Source organism: Camelus dromedarius, chromosome 3, assembly GCF_036321535.1.
Source record: "Camelus dromedarius isolate mCamDro1 chromosome 3, mCamDro1.pat, whole genome shotgun sequence".
In the NCBI taxonomy this organism is placed as follows: domain Eukaryota; kingdom Metazoa; phylum Chordata; class Mammalia; order Artiodactyla; family Camelidae; genus Camelus; species Camelus dromedarius.
This window is the reverse complement of record NC_087438.1, coordinates 30,097,065-30,123,151: the sequence shown is the minus strand read 5'-3', so window position 1 is coordinate 30,123,151 and position 26,087 is coordinate 30,097,065. Positions and strand designations below refer to the sequence as shown.

At 40.8% G+C, this 26,087-nt stretch overlaps 1 protein-coding gene across 2 annotated transcripts in view; it reads right to left on the bottom strand.

The window, feature by feature from the left end:
- The window catches only part of NIM1K (NIM1 serine/threonine protein kinase), a 59,329-nt gene that overhangs the window by 24,445 nt on the left and 8,797 nt on the right, over positions 1-26,087 (bottom strand). The window contains exons 1-2 of one of the 2 annotated variants that reach the window (XM_064480424.1): positions 24,854-25,278; positions 16,422-16,550 (exon numbers count right to left, since the gene is read on the bottom strand). The gene's annotated coding sequence lies outside the window, so the exon portion shown is untranslated. Of the gene's footprint in view, positions 1-16,421; positions 16,551-24,853; positions 25,279-26,087 lie in introns of those variants that run through there. The other variant, XM_031444625.2, reaches the window with a different exon arrangement.

Here is a 26,087-nt window from a genome sequence, read left to right as displayed (position 1 = left end):
ATTCCTCAATACACAAGATCCCCATGGGAGGGGAGTGGGGAGTGGTGGCAATTGGGAAATTTTGAAGCAAATGGAAAATTTATGTGAACTGGTTCCGCCCTTGCGCTGAACAGCAGTGTGGCTCCTTGACACTCCCTCTCGCCCGGCTTGATCGCATGGTACTTTCCCAGCCACTAGGCCCAGGGCTCCCCCATTCCACCTGCATTCACCATCCATGGCCAGTCCACCCAGGCTGCCGGGCTTACATCAGGTCTTCCCACGCTGAACTCTACTATGCTTGAGGTCCTCTTGACTGTGAAAGTCACGGACTCAAATGCCCAGGAGGGCCGGGCAGGTGTTCAGTGGGGGCTGAGTGCAGCCCCCATGCCCAGCATGAGGAGGCAACCCAGGCTCAGCGTCAGCCAGGACAGCCATGGTGGAATGCAGGAGTACTTTGGCCAAAGCTTTTAATTCTTTAAAAGCAACTGGAAGTCAATGAATGTTTGGTCAACCCTCTCAATTTTTAAATATTTTAAAATTAAATATTTTAAAAACACAGTGTGGCCAAGTGAAACTGAACTATTAGGCCAGATTTGGCCATCAGGTTGCTAATTTGCAGATTCTTCTCTAAGTTTTTTGGAACATCATCAGGAAAAAAAAAAAAAGGAGAGGGCAGTTCATAAATTCACTGTCAAATACACCTGGGAATGGTGCATATTACACCCTTCTTAGATATTTTCATTACTACCTTATGATCTTGTGGTATTTAAAACACACACAAACAATTCAAATCTGGTTTTTGTTTGTTTGTTTAATTCAATATTCTCTAAGTTTATTTGACCATCTAATTCATTCCTACAGAATACCTTTCTCTCATTGGGATTTTCTTAAAACTCTGACTTCTGAGTTAGACAAAGCTATAAAATACTCAGTTAACTGTCAAATATCTGTAAAAATTTGCATCCCAAGGGAAAGATTACGATAACAATTCAGTGTAGAATGAAACAGAAAACAGATCAGTTGAGTTAACCCACAAATGCAGCCAAACGAGTGGAATCACCCACCTCTGTGAAGTCTAGGATGACACAGTTTTAGTGATTGAGTATCTTTTAACCTCGGGAAGATTAGCAGTAAAAACAGAAATGTTTGAGACTCAAATCCCAAAGTGTTAATTTGTTTTCATGAACCTGTACGAAACTTGTGTTTTATATTCTTGTAATGTGAAGAAAATCTGGCATAATAAAGTAACAAAATAGTTATGTAATTCTAATTTAAAATGAAGAATTGAATAATTGATTTAGACTGATGGTTTTAAGTTGAAATTTTATTGTTTGTAAACAGCACTGGAACATATTTAAGAGAACTTAAGGTTTACCCTGTTCTTTTGCTTATCATTATATTTGTAAGAATTATTTTAAAAAGAATTATTAGTATTTTGGAAGTTTTTTGTTAATCAAATAAAGTACTTTAAAAAGGAAATGAAATAGATTAAATTATAAAGGCAGCTTAAAATTCTTAAAAAGGTTTAATTAAGTTTTAAATAGGACAAACATTAATCTTTAAAAATGATTGTTAGATAGAACAACATGTCTGGAATTTGTTTCAAAATAATGAGAAGTGGAGAAAATGATTGGAATTTAAGTGAAACAAGATTGGCCCATGAACTGATCATTTTTGAAGCTGAATGATGAGCACATGGAGGTTTATAACGTTCTTTGTGACATTTTTTTTATCTGTATTAAATTTTTCTATAATGCAATTTAAAAAAACCGTTAAAATTTACTAGATTAAAAAATGTAGCATTTGTAATTTAAAAATGCTAAGTATTTTACAACAAGCAATAATGTCTGGTGAATGGATGAATGAGTCCCAATCCTACGAGGAGAGGGACTGTCATTTCCTTTTTACAGATTAAAATGAAAAACAAAACCTAGGCTGACTGAAATTAAGAAAGTTGCCCTTGATATCTTGACTATTAGCTCCAAGAGATGGAGACTTTAAGTTAACCTTACAACATGTGAAACCAGGAATTTCAAACACATGAGGAAGAGAATGAGATCATGTTCCAGTAGAGACATGGCAGAAACTCAGGCCCCATAAAGATCTGAATTTCAGTTATAATTCATTTCCAAAACACAACTCTTCCCAGCTTCTCTGAGGGAACATGCCTGCCTCCAAACAATAAGGAATGGCACTAAGATACAGAATGAAATCATGGATTGAGTCACAAGCAGGTGGCCCTGAGCAGAAAAACAAAACGTATCCTTCATCTCCTCAGAAGTAACTTATTTGAGAAGGAACACTCATGCCTATTTGCAGCTCGTGGTTTATTTTTAGAGGATTAAGAATGTTTGCAAGTCAAAGCAGAAACTGCTCTTTTGCTGCCTTATAACTTTCCTCAACTCTAATGTAGTGTGTTCACTAAGAAATAGGAAAAGTGCTTGAGTGATGGCCTGAAGGGATGTCAGAAAAGATGTCCTTTCTACTTGAGCAGAACTCAAGAAAGTCATCCATGGCAGGAGGCTGGAGGGCTACGGTCATGGAGGCGGACACAGAACAAAAGCTCTTACTTTCACCATCGTTAAAAATTCAAGTGGATTTGAAACCTCAGTGGAAGTAAGTGAGAGGTGGTAGTGTCAGGGGACAAGAGAGATGTTACTAAATATAAAAAGTGAACAAGTGTCAGGGTGCGACAGTGATTTGAACGAGCAGAATAGAGAATTTTTAAACATCTTCAGAGATATGGAAACATAACATGTAATAGAGATGGCATTTCAAACTACTGGCATAAGAGAAATGATTCAATATATGTTGCTTTCAGGGACTGAACCAAGAGGCGGCTTGTGTAGGCTTTAGTTCTCCCATCACCCAATTCTCCATCAGATTCACCCATACTTTGATATGGATTAGTCATATTTTCTTGAATGTAAAGGGCCATGTAAACACAGAGGCTCACACCTTTTCCAGTCATATTACTATCCCAAGACCCAGCTGGATAGAAATTCTGGAGTCAGTATTAGGTGCTGGGACAGACCACACACACAAGTACATTTGTATATTCATATAAAAAGATCTGGAAGAATATATTTTGAATTAGTGCATGACAACTGGGGTGTGGGGATAGAAGGTTGGGTGGGACAGAATTGGCAAGTGGGAGTCTTGGACCCCATGACATCTATGGATCATTCCAGCCCTGACCTGAGCTTTGGGTTTTAATAATAGAGGATGAAATCCAAAACATATGTGAAAAAATAAAATAAAACCTTCCTGAAGTCCAAGTGTCACATTGCCCCCTTCTGGACCACTATAGTATTCACAGGAATGAGCAGAGTGAAAACCCACAGACCTGCATGGATGTGCTGAAATATGATAGTCCAATTCCTTTTCCCCTTCACAAACAATTTAGAAGGCCAGATTTGAAGGTCTTCAAATAGAAGTATTAGAAGTTAGCCCAGGAAAGGAAACAGGGCAAAGGTGTTGACATAGGGGTGGGGCTGGACTCTAGAGAGTCAGACACATAGTTTTATCCTTATCCACATCCCCAATATTACAACCCCTATCAGCTGTCCTTTATCAAGTGTCTACTATGTGCTAGGAACCAAGTTTTCTAGTCCTTCTGACAACTCTTCCAGCCAGGCTTGGAATATCTGTGTCCTAAGTGGCTCCTGCTTATTCCCACAATTTTGCCCCTTTTCCTAAGTTTTCCCCAGCCTGTGAAGATGGCTCCTCTCCCATTTCCTTCTTTGACTACTCCTGACCACAGTGGAACTATCCTATGCCGCTTGAAATGGGTATCCCAGCATCTGTCCTTGACGTCATATTTCTTCCATTTTGTTTTGTGAGAATCAGGCCTCCTCACAGCTCTCCCTGATGGCCAGGCCTGCGTCCATTCTGACACATCCCCCACCACCTGGGACAGTGCTGCTCACACTGGGCTCGACGGCTCGCATGACGACTTTATCTTTATCTTTACTCTTGTTACCACCTAGCTTCTCTGTGGGGGAAATTACTTGTACTTTGGGTCGTAATCGCTCATATTTACACTAAAGTAGGAAGACCAAGCTACTGGTTTTCTTCTCCAGACTTTCTCCTCTCACATAGTTGTAGCTGGCAACACACCCTCCCAGCTGAAGCCGAAACCCTTGACTCCTCTTTTTATCTTATACCTCATGTTCAGTCTGTCAGCAAGTCTTATTGCCTCTACTTCCAAAATATATCTAGAACATGGTAACTTTATCCCATTATTGCCCAAACCACAATCATCCCATTACTACCACTGAGTCCAAGCCACCATTGGGTTTTGATTATATTCTAGTTATAGTTCCTCTAGCTGGTCTCAGAGCTTCTGTCTTACCTGGCCTCCACCAGCCCCAAACCAACATTTGTCTGTTTCAAACAGAGCATCTAGAAGATCCTTCTAAAAGATCTCAGATCATGTCACTTCTCTACTGAAAACCCTTTCAATGGCTTCCCTTCTCACTCAGAGTAAAATCCAAGACCCTTAAAATGGACTTCAAGTCCTGTCCAATGTGGTCTCCTTCATCTTTGATGTCGTCTCCTCCAATCTCCACCTCACTCAGTCCTCTCCAGCCAAACTACTCTTGAGGGCACCATGCCTGGTCCTCCCTTCCGCAAAATCCTACTGATCCCTTAAGGATCATGTTAGGTGTTACCTCCCTCAGGCAGCTTCTGCACCCAACCACCTAATCCAGGTGAAGTTCTCTTTTGTACTTTCTGCGTTTGTGGCTAGCACTGTGATAGTCTCCACCTCTTTGTACAATTATGACTTCCCTCTCATCAGATTGTAAGCTCCCTAAGTGTAGTGATCATATTTGACTCACACTATATTCTTAAGAGCTACAGTAATTGAGACAGTGTGTAAGGTTAGACCAATAGATCAAAATAAGAAGTCCAGGAATTGATCTACATATAGAGTCGACTGATTTTCCACCAGGCACCAAGCCAATTCAGTGGGGAAAGGGAAGTCTTTTTTAACAAATGATGCTGGATCTACGGAGTGTCTGTGTAAATAAAAGTTGAATCTTGACCTTTATTTCACACTATACACAAAAATTAATATGAGATGGGTCATTGACTTAAACATAAAACCTTAGTACCATGAAGTTTCTAGAAGTATACACAGGAGAATATCTCCAGGACCCTGAAGTAGGGCAAGTTTTTTGGGTTGGATACAGAAAGTACAAACCATGATAGGGAAAAAAAAAATGCTAAGTTCAGCTTCATCAGAATTTAAAATTTCTCGGTATCTAAAGATAACATTAAGAAAACCAACAGACAAATCACAGACTAGACTATATATCCAGAACTCTAAACAGTTATCTCGGACACAATAAGTGCTTAATTAAATATTTCTTGAGCAAAGGTATAAAAAACCTGGCTCTTTTCCACCAAAACACACAGCTATTCTAACGGGTGCAGCCAGCTGAGATGTCAGTACCCTCTGACTGTTGAGCGGGCAGTGCTATTTAAGAGGGGAAATCTGTTGTGTTGGAGGAAGGAAAGGTGTAGCTGAGCAGGACTACGGGGGGCTTCCCCAGACCTCTCTCTCATCTCCTCCGCTGTAGCTCCTCTCTGAAGTACCTGGATAATAGTATCTCACGCATATTTCCTGAGTGTTTCAGATGCTGAAAACCACCACCAAATGGAAGGAATTAACTACTTGATGATCGTGAGCACGTAACCCCCAGACCTTCTGGCACCTAAGGATTGATCACCAATCAGAAATCAACCAATCAGAGAATTGTGCACAGCTGATCACATACCCTGGGCCGCCCCTCCCTCAGCTGGCCTTTCAAAATGCTCAGCTAAAACCCTTCAGAGAGTTTGGGGCTTTTTTGGGCAGAGCCACTCATTTTCCTTGCTCAGCCCTGCAGTAAACCTTTCTCTGTTCCAAACTCCAATGTTTTGGTATTGTCTGGCCCCACTGTGCATCAAGCACACGGACTTGCATTTGATAACAATTTTAGTGAAGCCTGCCTAGAAGTCTGTGCCCATGGCAGCCCCCTCTCTGGGTCTCAGGCAGCTGCCAGAGCTCACTTCACTCCGGGGAACTGGGAGGGGCTCTCCCTGACAGCTGCTGGCCCCCCAGGGCACGAGGCTGTTTGCAGCCGAGAACTGTACGGAGCTGCACATTGTGTCGCCTAAGGGTGAGTGGCTCCAGCTTGTTCAGGCTGGGAATTCTCTCCACTCTATCTGGGCTCATTCCTTTCTGGGCAGTGAGCCACTCTGGGTCTGGTTCTCCTTCAGGAGCTAGACCACTCTGGAAGTCTCTGGGAGTGAAGGTGGAATTTCGGGGCTACATTTCAGGCTGATCTGATATTTTGTGTGGGGGACCATGTTTGTGTGTGTGTGTATCAGTACTTGCACAGGCCAGTTGAAATGTCTTTGGTGAGTAACGGGGCTTGTGTGTGACAACACCAGAATGTCCCTCCCTATTGTGTTGGTGGAAATTTTCCCCTTCTAGCCTGGGTCTTTCATTCACCTTCATCTCTGATGGGACATGCCTGGGGTTCTCCCCTTTCGGACTGACGGGGCATTGGTTGGGAATGTCTCTCTGGGGCTAGGGAACTGTGATCATGAGAGACTATTTTGAATTGTTTGCTTGATATTTGATAACATTGGCTGTGAATAATTAAGTACAGATGATCAGAGTTCTGTTCCATCTTATAGTCCCCCATAGGGTATATTCTGCAAAACTGGGAGATCTTCAGCTATGTTTCCATAAATGAAAGAAAAAGATTTTTTTAAATTGTAACACTGTGTGGGCTCAGCACTCCCTGAGATTTGAACAATGGCCACTAATGGCTCTCCTATTATATCAAATGGTTTTTTTTTTTTTGCAGTTTGGCTTTTATCTTGGGGGGTGTGTGTGTGTGTGTGTGTGTATCTTGGTACATGAGTCCAAATCCTGTTCTCTCTCCCTGGTTTTGCTGAAAGTGAGGCACATGAATGTGAATATATATATATTTTATATAAAATATAAAATTGTCTAGTGGATATTTGGGAATTGAAAAAAACTCCCTGAAAATAGATAAGACGGTTGAGGTTGATAAAAAGCAGTTAAGAGGAGGGATATGCATTTCTCTTCCTGTGCCTTTGAGATGTGCCTGGGCTCTTAAGGAAAAAAAAAAAAAGATTTTCTTAAAACTCAAGTGGAAAAACTGAGATCTCTGGTTCTGTCTGCTTTTACATCAGAAATTAACTTGTAAATGAGCTCTATTTAATTGACTTAAAAGAAGGTTCTTACAAATTAAATACTTCTAAGTATAAAAGAAGCTAGACAGAATAAATTTCAGCTTTGTGTGATCTGGGAAATAGTCAATATTGAATTGATATCCGATATAAAACTAGCTTAAGCTTGTTGGTATAATCAATACAGACATGTCTTTCACTGTACCTAGGTTTACTGAAGGTCACTAAGTTCATGCATGTTGCAGAGTTTGTCAGCGGAAAGAAAAAGATTTAACTTGGTATGATGAAATTCTTACAGGTGAAGTAAATGCAAGTGAGATAAGAGCTTTTGGGTGAATGCTTTAGAAACAATTGTTTTAGGAATGTCTACTTGAAAATGAGCTCTTCAGATATTTGGTAACTTGAAATTTTAGAGTTATGCTAAATTAAGATAAATGATGGAAGTTTATTGAATAGTTAGGTCATTCCCAAACAAAATAAGATACCGAAACAGTCACTGGAAATTAAGATTTTTAAGAGGTGAGGGTTCTAATTTTAAAATGTTAATTAAAATTATTAAAATAATAAAGGAAATATTTCAGTAAACAGTAGGGAAGTAGGATATATGTTTTGAGTTAGAAAAAATGAGAAATGGGTTAAGGGGGGTGGAGGGATAAATTGTGAGTTCGGAATTTGCAGATAACAAAAAATAAAGTTCAACGCCTTAAAATAAATGAGGAATGGAATCACATTTTGTTAAAAAAAAAAAAAGATTTGGTTCTAGAGCTTGTTTTTTCTTGATTGTGGAAAAACAAGAGGCAAACTAATTATGGATACAAGAAGTTGTGCAAAGTTTGCAGAAAGGGAGACTTTCAAAAAGGAGTTCTGGGTATGGTTGGACTGAGATTAGATTGAACTTAATTGGCTGAATGGATTTTGTTATTAAAGGTAGGCTTTTTCAGGACTAGAATTGGATTTTCTCTGTTTAGAGAACAAGTTTACTTAGAATGCTTCTGATAACAGATTGTATGAAAACTCTTTGATATTTTTAACAAAATTTCTATCAAATTCTAATTCAAGTTCTTTGGACTTCAACTAACTTTCAGATGCTTCAGAGGGCCCCTAAGGCATCTCATAGAAAATATTAAGCTAACTAGGTTTGGCTGGTATGTTAAATTACATGGGAAGCATTGTCAAATGAATGATAAGCCTCCTCAGATTATATGGTATGGATAAATGTTATTAACATAGCCGTTCTAGAAATTATATAGAGTTTCTGAAATTTGGGTGTGTCCTGGCATAATGCTATCAGTCATAATTCTGGTTGTTTTCTTAGAATGTTGTATGTCACAGCAACTTGACTAAGCTGCTTTGTCAAGGACATTGTGATTGGATCTTTTGTCTTGCCCTTTGGGGTCTTTTGTCAGGTATAGACAGTTAAGCTGATGCTTTGCAGGACTGCCTCATCTTCAAGAGGATTTGTAAAGGAGACCTTCTGACAGGTGCAGGTTTCTTTTAGATCATACTGCTGAGCTGGGTAAGATATTTAAGAGGTCTAGTGGAGACTGATTTCACGGAACTGTTCACAAGGGGGATTGGCTGCATAGGGTTGGGTGAGCTAATGAATGTGGTTGTAGTTTTTGGGTTTTGTCTGAGATATTGCTGGCTTTTGATCTACATTTTTTAATTAAATTGGTTACTAAATGCTTGTCTCCCTATCAATATTGCCCTTATGTTTAGAATAGAAAGAGAATTCTCTAACAGAGTTGATAGAATCTAACTACTTACAATGTATAACAATGCTTGCCTTAAGTCTATTGCTAAAAGCACACATACAATGCTTGTGTAACAACTGGGTGTAGGCGATAAAATGTATGGTCTATAAAGTGTTTCTCCATTAACATACCTCTGAGCCTGTTCACAGTATCTGATTAGTTCTCCCCCAGTGTGGATAACTAGGCAAATAAAATGGGGCCTAGCAGCAAGGCACTAAATCTGGGGCAGGAGCTACCACTCCAGCATTGAGGGACAGATATTTTGCTCATTAATGTTTCTATTGAAAGATTTGTAATCAAAAAGGGAAATGATGGAAACATCTGCATGTATTGAGGTATGCAGAAGTCATTCTGGCCTATGCGTGGTTTGACTTAAACTTTACTGACCAAGTGGCCTGTTTTATGGCCTTTTGGACATGCACTGTACATCTGCTTTGGCCTGGAGGAGAGGAATGCATTTGAAAGTCAAAATGGAGTAGCTGTGATTCAGAAATCCAAGGTAAAACTAGGTAGCCATTGTGGACATGATTTCAGACATGTTCCTGTATTGTCAAACTTGAATTTTCTGAGCTGTGTCACACTCAGGATGCCATCAGCCATTCTCAAAGCAGTGTCTGCTGGCAGATGGCAGCTGCAATCTTATGACCTCAGGGTCTCCTCTTGTAACTTAAATTTTTAGACACTAAAATTGCTTTAAATCAGATGTTAGCAGAAAAAAGGAGATGCCTAGTGGCCAATAGCTCTTATCATATATATGTTAATACCACATCAAAAGTTAAAACCTACTCAGATCAAAGGAGACAACTGGCTATGTGTCTACAAGTTCCCCCCAAAGTACCAACTCCAGATTGGTTTTCAGGCTTAGTCTCCTGAATTCCTCAGAGAATGAACTCTTAATCATACAAGACTCAGATCCAGAACTTGGAACTTGGGAATATTTCCAACTTGGTGTCCATTCCCCAAATTGAGGTAGGACTACACCCCTTTTCATCAGGAAGTAGCCAGAGCAGTTGTCACCCCATTGCCTGAAAGATTGGAGAAGGATGAAAGAGGACTGGAGATTGAAACCGAGTTCCTCTGCTGAGTTTATGGGTAACCTCTCTATGCAAACATCATTCCCCTTCTTATCCAACACCTGCTCTCCTCAACGACTGAGAAGTGTCAAAGAAAAGGGGGGAATTGTAACTGAGCGGGATCCTATGGGCGGCTTCCCTAGACAGACCTCCCCCGTCCCCATATCCTCTGCTATAGCTCCTCTCTAAAGTACCCAGATTATAGTTAGTATCTCATATTTCCTGAGTGTTTCAGATGCTAAAAACCACCACCAAATGGAAGAAATTAACTACTTGATGGGCTCCTAGCCCCCAGACCTTCTGGCACCTAAGGATTGATCACCATCAACCAAAGAATTGTGCACAGCTGATCACATACCCTGGGCTGCCCCTCCCTCAGCTGGCCTTTCGAAATGCTCAGCTGAAACCCCTCAGGGAGTTCGGGATCAGGGGTGGGGTTGGGGTGGGGGCTCAGCATAAGCCGCTTGTTCTCCTTGCTTAGGCAGCAACAAACCTTTCTCTGCGCCTAACTCCAGTATTTGGGTATTGTTTGGCCTCACGGTGCATCATGCATACAAACTTGAGTTCAGTAAAGTCAGGAGAATGTGTACAGGTCACCAGAACTGGTAGAAAATGAGGTAAAATAAGGTGTGAGTAATGGTAGAACACTCACACAAATAACTAAGAAACACACAGGTGGAATCTCACCAAATGGTGCTGGAAGGCGTGTGCCTCATCCTGAGTTGCCTTAGTGATGCTAATGACTTTCCAGTGAGAAATGAAGGTGCGGCAACCAGCATTGACAGTGAAGCTGCAAGTGGTCTGCCTAGATCTTAGGAGGAGTTGGGAGGAGCTTTATCACAAAGGATGGGTTCAGGAAGGGAACATTTTTACTTAGGTTAAAAAAGGGTAAAATTAACCCTGCACATTTGACGCTGCTTCTGGGCATGCCATAGACCCAAGCTGACTATACATTCTGGTTTGCTGAAGACTGTCCAAGTACTTCCCAATGTGACCAATATTAGCTACTGTTTTATTCTCAAAAGTGTCATTGTTTGAATAATATATAATGTGGTCATTTTACTTAAATGTGTTATTTCTTCCTCTTACTTCAGATAGAGTAAGTAATGGTGTAGCTGCATATCCATCGGGTTATTTGTTTTACCTGTTAGCATCACGCTGTGGAAGGCACCTCAGGCCAAATAAGAGTGTGTATTCACTTTCCTGATGACCAGTGTATGCCTGTGTTGAGCAGCTGTTTGTTTCCCTGCTCCTTGCTATAACCAGGTGACTTAAGCAGTAAGAGTCTTCAGTGTAATTCTTTTGAATTAACATAGTTCTATTTTACTCCTAAAACTACCAATTATATTCTCATTAGCACTCTCTTTTAAAGAGAGGGAAACTGAGGCATGGAATGATCTGGTTAAATGACTTGTCTGGGATCATTCAGGGTGAAAAATCTAGACACGACTCCTATGTATGATAAATTTTTATCTTCAGCTCACCATCACCACCATCATTCATTTAACATTTATTAAACACTTACTATGTGCCATCAACTCCCTCTCCACATGATGAGTTTATTGAGGATTCAATGTCCTAGACACTCACTGTGCTTGACTTAAAATAGGCGATCTGCTGCTGAGGTAAGACCATCAGGTACCAATGTTCAATGTTCGAAGTACGTTCTATGTTCCAACTGAGAAAACTGACGGGAAGGGACCCTCCTGCTCTTCTACAGTTAGACAAATCTTAATTGTACAAGTGATTGTACTTCAGAGGTCCAAGCAGTGCAAGTGGGTTATGGAACACTCTGGTGGGGAGTAGGGAAGAGGTGGGCAGTGCTTAGCATGCAGCGGTGGAAATAAACATCCAACCTTTCTATTATATCTTTCTCATCTAAAGATTTTTTGTTTTTGAGCCTTAAAAAAGGAATCTTTCACGATGCTGCCCTTTTACATGATAAAACCAACTGGGAACAGTCATTAATTCTTGTTGGGAATGGCTCATCCATTGACATGAGAAACATCACCTTTGGTGCCTTTGATCCCTGAGCCCATTGATCTGCCACAGCTTTGAAAGCTCAGGCTGGAATTCTTTCCTATCAACCTAATTTGAAAGAAAAGCATCTGCTTTCCTGTGTTCTGAATTATCCAGCCAGGGGGCTCTTCTCTGTTCTGGTAACCTCTAGAGCAGAGCTGGTTTTTTGAAGGTAAAAAACAGCTTTTGGCCACCGTAATTGCGTAACAAAATGAAACATACTTAAGAAGAGAGTTGTTGCTTCTTAACAGCTCAGTCTATACAATAAAAATACATATATACATAGATGGCTCCTGAATTCTGGGAGGTAGGTACAGAAAAGGAAGCTTTAGTCAGCACAGGGAGGTCAGGCAACTCCACCCAGCTGGGATTCAAGCCCAGGTAGGGAGGCTTCCGTCTCAGGCATCTTAACCACTACAGTGGGCTGTGGACCGAAAATAAAATGCACAACATGACAGTTGTGAGTTAAGTTTTATTTGAGTCAAAATGAGGACTACAGCCCAGGAGACAGCCTCTCAGCTAGCTCTGAGGAACTGCTCTGAAGAGGTAAGGAGGGGAGGTCAGTACATATGTGATTTTAGCAAAGGGGGTACGTGCAATCTAGCACACATTTTGGCAGAGGGTTGCTGCTAGTCATAAGGAGCAGATGTCTCTGTTAATGATTTTAGATGCTTTTCTAGATATGATGAGAAGCAAGAAATCATAAAATTTTCTCCTGAAAATATGTAACTATCCGAAGGCCTGTTCTGGTTTTTCCCAGAACACTGTGTGCCTCATTCCTGATCTCTGCCCTGAACTCCTTTCAGGGTGTGTTGAAGTTGGTGACTACAGAGGTTAATGAAGTGACTTCATTCTTGTAGAGGCAGATGGTGAGCAATAGTTTATAGTTGGGAGGGCTATATAGTTATTTCCAGAATGTTTTTATAACAATAAAGTAATTTTTTATGTCTAGGATTTACTATTTGGCACAAGGAAAGCTGAACACTTTGTTCTGTACATCTCTAGCCCAGTACAAAGCAAGCCTTCAACAAATGTTGGGGGTGAATGAATGAGTAAGTAAACGTAGAAGATCACAGGTTTTGTATCAGTTGCCTCTGTCTATCATCAATGGTTTTCTTCTTCCTCTTCTCACTGCACACCCTCCACCCTACCAGCTTGGTTAATGATCAATTTATCTTGTCTTTCCTCTACTTAGTCCTAATTAACAGGCTTGTACTTCTCATCCTGGAGAAGTTGGACCATCCTGCTTAGGTCACACAAAGGGAGCAGACAGTCCAGTAGGGATGGGGGACATAAGGTGAGAACCCCAGAAGAAGCACCAGTTTAGAGCCACAGGCACTGAGGAAAGGCAGGGACTATATCCATTTGGGGAACACAGGGACTTCTAAGACTAAAACATCATTCTCCAAGATCTGCACCAGCCATAGGACTCATTCAACGTTTATTGAGCATCTGCTGTACGCCAGCTCCATGCTAGGCCTGAAGATACATATGACACCAAATGAGAAAGACAATCTCTTCTTACTTTTCACCATGATTATTACCTCTCCCCGACTATCACCACAACTCACGTAACCTTATTCTCTTAATATCTTCATTATCCATCTCTACATCTTATTGAGAATCTCTCCTTCTGGGAGTTCATTTATTATCTGTATGGGGATTATTGCTCATTCATTTATATGTTAAGTGAGCATCTGCTATGTGACAAACACCATTCTAGATGCAGAGGGTATGATGATGAACAAAGAGAGCATTTCTGCACTTAAGGGGCTTATTATATTTTCATTTTATTTTTTAGGAGGGAGTTAATTAGGTTTATTTGTTTACTTTTTAATGGAGGGACTGAGGATTGAATTGTGCATGCTAAACATGCACTCTACCACTGAGCTATACCCCTCCCCTTCAAGGGGCTTATTATAACCCCCAAGTCTATCTACACTTGCCATCCTTTCTTCTCTAGGCTTCTTTAAAAGACATTAAACTATATAAATTAATAATTAGATCAGTATGGTGTTTTATTTTTAACATATATAGATATAATACTTATAACAATAATAGAACAACAAAGGGGAGGAGGGAGATTGCTAAAGGAGAAAAGTTTCTCAATCTCACTGGAATTAAGATAGTATAAATTTAAACTAAGTTCTTAGAAATTAAAATGTGTATTCAAAGCCCTAGAGCAACCACTCAGAAAATAAGTAGAAGTGTATAGTTAAAACAGTGGGTTAGGCAATGATTTCTTAGATGTGACACCAAAAGTACACATAAAGGGAAAAAGAGATAGACTGGATATCACCAGTTAGAAACTTTTATGATTCAAAGGACACCAAGAGAGTGAAAAGACGATCTACCAAATAGGAAAAAACTTTTTGTAAATCATGTATCTGATAAGGGATTTGTAGCTAGAATCTATAAAAAAAATAACTCCATAATAAAAAGATAACTATCCCAGTTAAAAGTGGGCAAAGGATCTAAATAGACATTTCTCCAAAGAAGGTATACAGATGGTCAGCAAGCACATAAAAAAAGATGTTCAACATCATGAGCCATCAGGAAACGCAAAACCACAGTGAGATACCACTTCAATAACCAGTGTTAGAAAGGATGTGGAGGAACTGGAAACTTCATACACTGCTGGTGGGAATGTGAAATGGCGCAGCACCTTGAAAAACAATCTCTTAGTTTTAAAAACCATTGAATATAGTTATCACATAACCTGACAATTCCACTCCTAGGTATAAACCTTAGAGAAATGAAAACGTCCACAAAAAAACCTATATATGAATGTTCATAGCAGCATTATTCATAACAGCTAAAAAGTAGAAACCCAAATAGCCATCTGCTGATGAATGGATAAATAAAATGTGGGATATATATAAAATGAAATATCATTCATCAATAAAAAGAAATGAAGTACTGATGTATGCTACAACATGGGCAAACCTTGAAAACATTTTGCTAGGTGAAAGACAGTCACAAAGGACCAGATAGCGTATGATTCCATTTACATGAAATAGGCAAATCTGTAGATGCAGAAAGTAGATCAGTGATTGGCTAGGGCTTGTGGAGAGCAGTTGGGAACGTTGGCTAAGCAGAGCAACGTTTCTTTTTAGGTTAATGAAAGTATTCTAAAGTTGATTGTGGTGATGTAAACGCGTACAGCTCTGAATATACTAAAAGCCATTGAACTGTATACTTTAAATGAGTGAATTGTATGGTATTTGAATTACAGCTCAATAAAGCTGTTGGAATACATTTAAAATAATTAAAGGAAATTAAATGTTACACTAGAAGATATTCACTTAATGCAAACTACCCAGCCAGCTGCTTTCAAATCTTTCCCCTACTACCTTGACTGTATTTGGGGATTAAATATAACCTTCTGATTCCAGATCATTCATGTTCCCGTTCTGCCACTCACATCCCTGCCCACATCTTCCATTCCAGCTCACATTCTTAACAGCTCTCTCTCCTTTCATGCTTTTATTTAGATCTTGCCTGCTGTTCTTTGCCCAAACTGTCCAAAATGGCCAGAACAAAGAATTATGGGGCTGTGGAATGTTAGAAATGTTAGCCACCTCAGTGCTCCCCCCTCCCACCTCTTCACTTTAGGGCTTAGGAGACAAGGGCTCAGAGAAGTTATGTGACTTGTCCGCAGGTCCCAAAACACTTGTCTTCAAGTCATCTCCTCCAAAAAGCCTTCATTAAGTGAACATTTCCTTATCTTTCCATTCAATCTCTGACACCTTTCCTTATTGCACTACTGAACGGTATTAAATGCACTGATCTCAGGACGTCATTCACAATTAGCCCCTTTACCTCTGTGGCCGCAACATCTGACGTCTTGGCTGCTGCCGCTTTTCCTTCTTCTGTTGTCACGAACAGCGATTCGCAATACACAGGAGGCTGGCCTCAGACCAGCTGGGAGCAAACCCAGGGACAGACTCTCTGCCCAGTTTCTGGAAAGGCCATTCCCTCAGCTCACCTCACAGAATATCATTTCTAAAGTCTTCAGTAAAGAGCAGTTTAGTCCATATAAGGTACAGCATCCCCACATTGTTAAATGCTCCCAGAAAATAAAATGGTGACCAAGGGTATTTACGTTTCTCTGTAGGTTTATACCTACAGGTGTAGCAGGATCAAAGATTAAGTTGCTCTTTCGAGTCAAATAAATATTCGTCCTGATGAGAGACAGAAAATCGTCTAGGGAGGCAGGAATTTCATAAATCACATAAGTACAAGCAGTCATTCTGGATTTTACATGAAGAGAAAATACATTAAAACCAAACTGGCCTTCCGTGCGAAGGGAGTAACATAGTAAATGATCGTACCAATCCAGTAAAGACCGTGAGTCACGAAGTCAAAGATCACGCAGGCCTACCTGGCTCGGAAAAGCAAAATTCACCGCTCTCTAAAGAGGAGAGGAGGGGGAGGCCCTCCCGTGTGTCCAGATGTCTTTGCTGCTCCAAGAACTGCTGGGCACAGGCGTCTGCACAGAGGACCTTCGTGGCTGAGGAAGAGAAAGGCAAAATGTAATTAGAGACGTTTTCTTCCCTGGAGCGGATCCGATTTGGAGCTGATCGAAGAAGAAGTGATTACACAGTGTTGGCGAGGCAGTTTAAGTGGGGCCCACCAGGGAGCTTGGAGGCTTTCGGAGCCAGTTCTGAGAATTACACACTGTTCCGTGGTGCCTGCTAATTGACCCGGTATTTCTGGCTGAAAAAATTTCCCCAAGGAGGCGAGTGAAAGTAGATAATGAGGCTCTCCCATCTCCCGGGGCAGCCCCCGAGCAGACCGTGAGCTCTGGAGACCAGGTATTATTTAAATGTATAACACAGCAAAAGGATCACAGACGGAACACGGAAAGATGCGGAACTGTGCATCAGGAAGCTTCCTGCTGTGATGCTCAGCCCACACTCCCCCTCCTCCCCGCCCTGTTCTACTTTAGTTTGAATTTTGTGAATTATTTATCACTGTAAAGCTAAGGGGTGGGTAGCGGAACAGCCATGGGGTCCATGAAATGGGCACATTTCTGAGAGCTTCATGATAATAGTCACTTTTCATTTAAGTGGTGATCTATGCATATATAAGGAAAGACACCTGCAAAGTGCAGGAGAACTAGAGACTCAGGAACCCAACTGTGTTGACAGGGAGGACGGAAATGAAATTGGGTGGATGTGGAGAATTCAAGAAGCTCCTTCACAATTTACCCTGTATACTTCTGTGTGTATTTTTGTTGATGTTATTTTGACTCTTTATCATTACAGTGGAGATTTTCTTTGCTTAAGAACCGAAAATATGCATTTATCTCTACCGATTTCTGGGGACTGTGGCCTGTCTGTGATGACTGTGTATATAAAAGTGACTCATCCCTGGTACAAATAGTGGCCAGCCCACCTGGCATGGTCTAGTCCAGCACACCGAGGCTGGGCTTTTCCAAGGTTTTGAGTTCAGAAGTAGGATGACTTAGAAAGAAATGAAAATCTAGCAAGTGATTGACATGGTGACACAGTTTCCGACTGACTACAGAATAACCCCCAGGCAGAAGTGGATGCTCCAGTGTCAGTGATGAAAAGCAGAACATGACACCACGGTGCCTGGACCCGACACAGGCCTGGAGGAACACGCAGAGGGCTCTAAAGCTCTAGTTGAGAATATTCTCTGGTGTGCACTCTAACTTCGTTTTTGTTTGCTCCTCTTGAAGTTAGGGCTTTGGGAATCCCAAGGAAAACAGTGTAATGAACACTAGGCCCAGGATCATGGGGGAAATTCTCTTCCCACCTGAGTTCTTGGTATTTCAGAATATTCAGGAACAATCCCAGAGCTATATTTAGCTGCTGCCTGGGGCCTTGTTCCCAGACAGATCTGGGGCTGTCAGTGGGTTAAGTCGTCGCGTGACCTTGTGTGTCTCCCTCAAGCTGCATCTTCTCCTTTGGTCACTGAGCCACAGTCCCAGAAGGAGTAAGGGGACCAGGCTGCCTTTGCACGAAGGAGCCACTAACAAGGAGGGGGGATGAGAAAGGAATGGGGGCCCCTGCTGAGCCCTCCTATCTGAGCCAAGGTGTGTCAGGAGCCTCATGACAGAGCGGTGCTGAAATGATGGTTATGCCAGATGCTGAATCTGGTCCTGAGGAGTTTAAAGTCTGTGAGGGATTTCTTTGGGGCCCTCAGACAAGGACACTGTAAAATACATGCTGGAGCCTGGCCTAAGTGCCAACGATGGAGGGACTGTGCAGGGGGAACAGAGGCTGGAGGTGTGCCTGCCTGGGAGGGGCCTCTACCAACAGTCAGGGATGAGGTGTGAGAGAAGCAGAGGCGGCGCACGACGGCTCCCCTGCCAGCCGGCTCAGAAATTTCGGCACGGTCCCTGGTTCTCTCGTCCCCTCACCCAGTCCTGTGGATCCTCCCACTTCCAACCACCCCAATCCTTTTACCCATCATCCTGCCCCCAGCCTCTGCTGGGCATGGCTGGATCCCACAAAACGCAGAGATGCACATGCTTTAGTGCACCAGCAGACCGGGGCACCAAAGAGAGGAGGCAATAAAACTCTTGAAATATTTTGATATTTGGTAGAATTTTTTCGGTACATTTAAACAATCATCATAAGAAAAATCACAACCTTGGGTTTTATTATACTTATTTTATGGCTATCTTTGCTTACATTTCAAATTGCGTGTGGGAGACGATGAGGCAGGTGGATGGCCTTTAAAGGTCTTAACCCCACCCTGTACCTAGTTGGCTGAGACAGCTTTCTAACAGGCTTTCCTGTTTCCTGTCTTGCACACTTTAATTTTATTCTCCAGGAAAGCACCTGCAGGATCTTTCTAAAATGTACACATCACCTTCCCACTTAAATTCCTTCATTAAAATGACTATCAGATAAGATTCAATCTCCACTGCATGGTCTAGAAAGCTCTTCAAGATCTGGCTCTTGATTTTATTTCTAGCCTCATTTCTCATCTCCCCTGCTCCCTCCCATTTGCCCCGCTCCATATACCCTGATGAGGTTCAGGATATGCTACCCCAAAATATGGCACCATAGGACATTGAATATTTTAAGCAGGAAGGTCACTTTGACTTCCTTACGCCCTTTCCCTTCTTCCCTAAAACACGTTATACAACCCTCAGGTGAGAGGCACTCTCCGGACACCTGGAGGAAAGGAATAGCCTTATCTCTGAAGGCACAGGGGCGTGGAGAAGACTCCAAACAAGAGGCTGTGCTAAGCTTCCCCCAGTTGACTACACTAACTTAACTCGTACTCCTTAACCCATCGTTTTCCTCCATGACTGTCCACTCTTCATCAAACCCAGCATAAAATACTCAGGTCTAACTGTTTCTTTGGGTCTTCATTTCCTTATGAAGGCTCCCATGTCACATAAAATGTATATTCAAGAAATATGTATGCTTTTCTCCTGTTAATCTCTGTCAGTTTAATTTTCAGACCCAGCCAAACTTTTCCTCCCCTATGATCCTGTAATTGAGACACAGGAAGACACCTGAGGTCCCATCAACGTTCCAGACTCCTTCATGCTCCTCTGCCTTTGTACCCAACACACCCTCTCTACATGGACTGTTCTCACAACCCGATCTCCATCATACCTCCAAAACTCTATTTCCCTGTGAAGTCTTCCATGACTTCCCTACATCCATGATGCTCTCAGAGTATGTTGTGCATCCCTCGGTGTATATTTGTCTCTCTGTGGTGTCACTGTTTGTGTGCACACCTCTGTCCACCTGTTTCAACAACGAGGGAACTGAGGAGGGAAGGATGTTCTATTCGCCGCTATCGCTACATAGTGCCTGGCACATCATGGTACTCAGTGCATGTTTATAGAGAAGACTAATGCATAACTGAATCGACAGATTTTGTTGGTAAGCACAAAAGTTATTTTAAAGTCTTGTTTTACAAAAGATCAATTCCATTCCTTTTCTCATTTCAATCACCTAATGCTTGAAACTCTATGTATTCGAATTTAGACTCTTTTCTTTCCTTCCCTTCTCTTCTGATACTCCAAGCAGAATTTAGCTCCCCCTCTGGGGTTTCCCCATGAACTTCAATATTTTCCAACATCTCCATATCCCGTCTGGTGTTTGAGTTACTTGGGTACATATTTGTCCTCCCTCCTGGAACGTGGGTTTCTATGGGGCAGGTCCTCAATCTTATTAATTTCAGGATTCAGGGCACCCAGTACCCAGGAGAAGTCCATAAATGCTGGCTGAATTGACCTGAATCATAGATATTTTAAAAGGTAGTGTGGATCCCAGAAGATACAGAAATAGATATTTCTCTCATAAACATCCTTTTATGGTTGAAAAAAAATCCATTATAAACAACTCTTCTATAAAGAAGAAGAAAAGACAAAAATCTAAAAAAAAAAACCACAAAACAAAACCCCCAAACTCTTTCAAGTGCTGTCTCCCAAAACAAGGGCAGGTTTGTTACAAGTGCGCCCTAACCCGAGCACCTCTGGCTGGAAAATTTCTGAAAACTTGTGGGTTTGATGCGATGCCCCGCTGCTTTTGTACAGCATTCTGAGGCTCTCAGTGAACACACCTCAGATGTGGGAAGACATTCCTAAGAAGGCTATTTGAGTTGGAAGCACCAAATGTTTACAGACCAGCATTTGCTCCAGCCCACAGACAATAAAAACAGCCTGATTATGGCTTCCCTTTGGAAAGCGACAGAGGTTAAGATGATCACAGTAAAAGTAAAGAAGGCTCCTTTTCCCTCTGTTTTTATTTTAAGGGCGTGACAGGTTGGTAGCCTCCAGCAGACTTTGCTATATTTTAAAGCATGAGAAATAATCCCTGCTCTATTTTCAAGACCTTCTCTGCACTCCTCAGTTCCCCCAGAACAGTTCTGCAAATATCCACACCCATGCACTTGCCTCTGCCCTTCTCCCTACTCCTTGCCTTCTTTGTGTTTACACTTCCCCAGGGGAGCCAAAACCAACACTAATTAGCAGTGAATCAAATCCCAACACCAGGACACTAGAGGGTCAGTGTTTGCCTAGGATTCCAAGGCATCCCTCGTCCCTTTCTCCAAGCTCAAAGACTCACAGCGAAATATCCAGCCCTGAAGGAAATTCTGAGATCTGAATAAATTATGCAATTTACTCCTCAAGTTTTACCTTCCCTGGCATAAACTATCCTTTCGTGCCCGGTGGCTGGATGTACCCAGCTTGCCCTGATGGAACACGCTTGCTCCTTGTCTTCAAGATCCTACTGAACCCTCACCTTCTCGGTGTTAGACCAGGAAGAGTTTGTTTCTCTACCCTCATTGCTCCCACTAAACTCACTTCTTGATATTCTCATATTTTATCTTGATATTCATATCTTGTATTGATATCTCATATCTGATATCCTGTCAGCTCATATTCTACTTATGTTTGGCCTTTCTGGACTGACTTCTGCTGCTTAATTATCTCATATTCTCAATATTCCCCAGCATCTAGTCCTAGGATAGGGTAGGTGCCAAATAAATATTTGTTAAAAAGAAAAGAATTAAGACAAAACATATGCAAGGTGATGTAATATAAACCTATAAACCACAAACTAATAGCACCTTTTGAAGGACATTTGGAAGCGGCCATACTTTTAGTTGGTGTTAGCATAGTCTTACTAGCCTTTTACTCAGGATGGCAGGGAAGGTATACTAAAAGCTACTTTTATTGAGTATTTACTATACACTGCTTCCTATATTATTGATCAGTCATTGTGACAAACCCTGTAAGACAGATATTAAAATTCCCATTGCACTGATGAAATAACTAGAGTTTAGAGAGGTTGAGGAATTTGTTCAGACTCAAAGAGCAGGTGAGTGGCAGGGCCAGCATGTGATCCAGGTCCTCCTGATTCCACTGGCTGCCCCCATTTGGGGTACACTACAGTGGGACACAGTGCTCAAAGGAAAGACCCCACCATGAAGCCCAAGCTTGGGCATAGCATGAGTCAGTGACAGCTGCAGGGGCAGGCAGGAGGGTCAGAAAGGAAGATTCTTTCAAGTGCTTTGTTGTGTTTCCATTCTTTTTTTTTTAAAGTTGAAGTATAGTTGATTTACAATGTTGTGTTAGTTTTTGGTGCACAGCATAGTGATTCAGCCTTACATATATATGTTCTTTTTCAGATTCTTTTCCATTATAGGTTATTACAAACTATTAAATGTAGTTCCGTGTGCTATACAGTAGGACCTTGTTGTTTATCTATTTGATATGTAGTAGTTAGTATCTGCTAATCCCAAACTCCGTATTTATCCCCTCCTCCTTTCCCCGTTGGTAACCATAGTTTGTTTTCTATGTCTGTGAGGCTATTTCTGTTTTGTAGATAAGTTCATTTCTTTCATTTTTTTTAAGATTCTACATTTAAGTGATATATGATATTTGTCTTTCTCTGTTTGGCTTACTTCACTTGGTATGATAATCTCTAGGTCCATCCATGTTGCTGCAAATGGCATTATTTCATCCTTTTTTATAGCTGAGTAGTATAAAATGCTTTGTTTTTGAATAAACCATTAGGCCTGATGAATATCAGTGGTAGTAAATACACAGACTACCCGTTATTGCCAGCTATGTAATGGACTTGTCTTTCGCATTGCAAGGATCAGAACTGACTTGATGGAACTCTGGACAACCCTATGCTATAGGATAATAACCTACATAGAGAAAGTCCAAAATAGTTCATGATGATGATTATTCCTAAATGAGTCCAGATGCCTCAATAGAAGTTATAGATAAATAAGAATACATAGCAATACTTGCTGTATATGTATACCCCAGAGAAGAAACAAGCTATACTGTGAGCTAGAATCACAACTCAAGCCATCATGGACTAGAACACCTGTTGAAAATTTAGCAGACTATTCAGAAAGGTGAAATTATAAACCAATTTCACTCCCTAACACAGATACCAAAAATGTAAAATAAAATAAGACTAAATCAAATTTGGCTGTATATTTATAAAAGTATGACCAAGTAAAATTTTTCCCAAGAATGTAAGCCCAGATTAACAATAAAGGATGTGTAAATTTAACATATGAATCATTTAAAGGAGAAAATTAAAAGAACATCTCAGCAGGTGCAGAAAAAGCACCCAATAAAACTGTATACTCATTATTAACAAAAATATTAGCAAACTGAGTATCGAGGGGAACTTGCTCAGCCAAGTTAAGGCTATCAACCAAAATCCTATAGCAAACATCTTTTTAAATGATGAAATACTGGAAGCATCCTCCACAAAGTCAGGAAGAAGACAAGGGCCACCTACCACTGTTTCTGTTCAATATTTATTGGAGCCTCTAGTCAATGAAAGAAGACAAGAACTAAATACTGAAAAGAAACAAAACTGTTATTTGCAAAGAGTTTAAACATGGAAAATCCTCCAGAGTCTATTCATAAACTATGAAAATTAATAAGTAGTTTAAAGGGTGTTGCTGGAGAAAAGATTAGTGAAAAATCAGTAATATTTGTATTCACCAATAATAATCTGGTAATAACAAGGAAATATTAGAATAATAAAATATATTACATTCATATGAGTAGCAATAAAATTCATGAGATACCTGAGAATAAATCTAACAAAGGAGAGAGACATAAATTATGAAAATTATGAAAGCTTACTGGAGAAAATAAAAGAAAATCTAATGAGTGGGAAGAAGCATTCCATGTTTAATAAGGGAATACTCAATATTGTAAAGATGTAAACTCTCCCCCAAATGAATCTATAAACAGTGAATTTTAATCAAAATCTCAGTTATTTTTTGTTTCTGTGTATGAATATACTTCAAATGGTATATTTTGTCTTGTATTTCACAATACATAACAAGTAAACAGACTTGTTTCAATTTTATGCTGTAGACTAGCTGCTCTCATCTCCAAATTTCAGGACTGCAAACATCTTCAAACCTTCTGAAAGAGGCATGAGTAGAACTGTTACATATGTGTCATTGAGAACAGACAGAAGCACAGAATGTTAAGCAACTTTCCAAAAAGGCAATGCATTGTCCTGAGCAAGAAACTGCGAGGAATCTTTTTCAAGATTTTTATCAGTTAGCTAAACCAGTAAGTGCTCAGCAAATGATTCCATCTTCCGACAAGTGAAAAGTTGAAGAAACAAAAATCTTACCTGAGGAAGATCTCCTAAAAATAAATAAGTTTTTAGGAAAAGGGAAGATAAGTTAGAAGAGAAGGTATAGATGAGGACTTAGAGGGAAGAAAAATTCCAAAAGAATTCCAAACCACATTAAGGGTGATCAGGGATGGGAGCCTGGAATAGGTCAGGGACAGGAGCCCTCGGTACCTTGAAGACATCAGTCCAGCATCACCATTTCAATAAGCAACTTAGATATCAAAATCGATGGTGTGGTTACTCCTCGGACAGTATGACATGGGAATACTTTATATTCGGCTATTTGATCACTTTATTTGCCAAGGGAAAATCTTAACAAAAAACTAATTGGGATGATTGAACATGCAAATGACCTAGATTCAAAATCTTTTATTTCAAAAATAAAAGTGACAGGGAAATAAGGCTGCAAAACACAGGGATGTCCTTTAGAAAGGAGGTCATAGTGAAAATGGGAGTAGGAGGGAGGGAGCTGAAGAACCAGCGGCCACAGACTGTGTCAGAATGATTAGACCCATGAAGTGCCGTCAGAACATTTCAGGATGCCAACCCGCAACAGGTGCGGGGAGCCTCGCTGTCACTCTGCTTGTTGGACCAGATAAGTCTTCAGTTCCTGGAACACTGTGAAATAGCTCAGAACTTGGAAGAAAACAAACCCTTTCCTTCCTTGTCGGTCTTTCTTCCAACACACCTGGCGCATCCTTCCTCACATTGCTCTTCCACGCTATTCAGGAAATGCCTTCCCGCTCCCCCAGGACAAGTGGCAAGTGGCCCGGCTGGACATTCAGGCACCTGGTGGTCTCTCAGCTTTCCTCTGTGACATTCTTCACACATCCCTGAGGCTGCAAGCAGAATGGCTGTTTCAGGGGTCCCCTCAATACCCCGAGCACACATACAGACTTCCAGGAGCACAAAGTGAAGGTGCTCACAGGATTACTGAATCTCTCATTTTGCATCTGAGAAACAGATCCAGAGAGACTCTCTAGTTAGTGGCAGGGACAAGACTAGAACCAAATTTCTTTAATTTGTCTCCTTCCACTGTCAGTCCACCAGCCAGCCTGACAGAAGGAATGAATATCTAAAACAAAATTTGGGAACTTAAAAACCAAGCTAAGGGGAAAAAAGTAAACAGCTAACTACCTATTTTCATTTGAGATCTACTCAAAAGAAAATTCAGAAGATGAAAATATTTTCTCTTGATCAGAGAGGACTTCATTAGACAACTCAAGGTCATACCCTACTACATGCTCCACAAGAGAATAATTTAGAAAAAAATCTTTTTTCTCCTCATACATGAAATTTCTGTAAGTTCTGTAATGGCAAAAAAAGTATATTTGACTTAATAAATATAAATGGCTTTTTATTTTGTGCCAAAAATACCATTTTACCAAATCATAGTTTAGCATTCATTACAGCCCATGATAGGAAATGCTCATCGCTCAAACAGAGGCAGCATTAAACCTTGTCTGTTGTTAGTCTTTTCAAAGAAAAGCCCCTGGCCCACAAACTAATTTTCCATCTTCTAAACTATGCCCAACCCATTTATTTTGTGTGTCTTGGTGTTACATCTCCCTCCTATACACCACGTCCATCAGAACCAACTCACTCATTTGTCAATTCACACTCATTTCTCTCTCCTGTAAGCCCAGCACGTCGGCTGTCTGTACCACAGAAGCATTCACTATATGTAGTCGTGCCTTGTTATTTGTCTTATGGCTGTGGTTTATCTTCCTTATTAAGGGCTAGTATTTAATGAGAGCTTACAATAAATGGCAGGTGCTCAATAAGTAGGGCAAACACAGAATTTGTCATTCAAACCTAGACACTTTTGAGAGTAGAAGGGGGTGCTATTAATAATCACACTGGGACAACAGGTGTAAACCAAGGCTTTCCCTGACGGACTGTGACATATGGTCACCCTATCA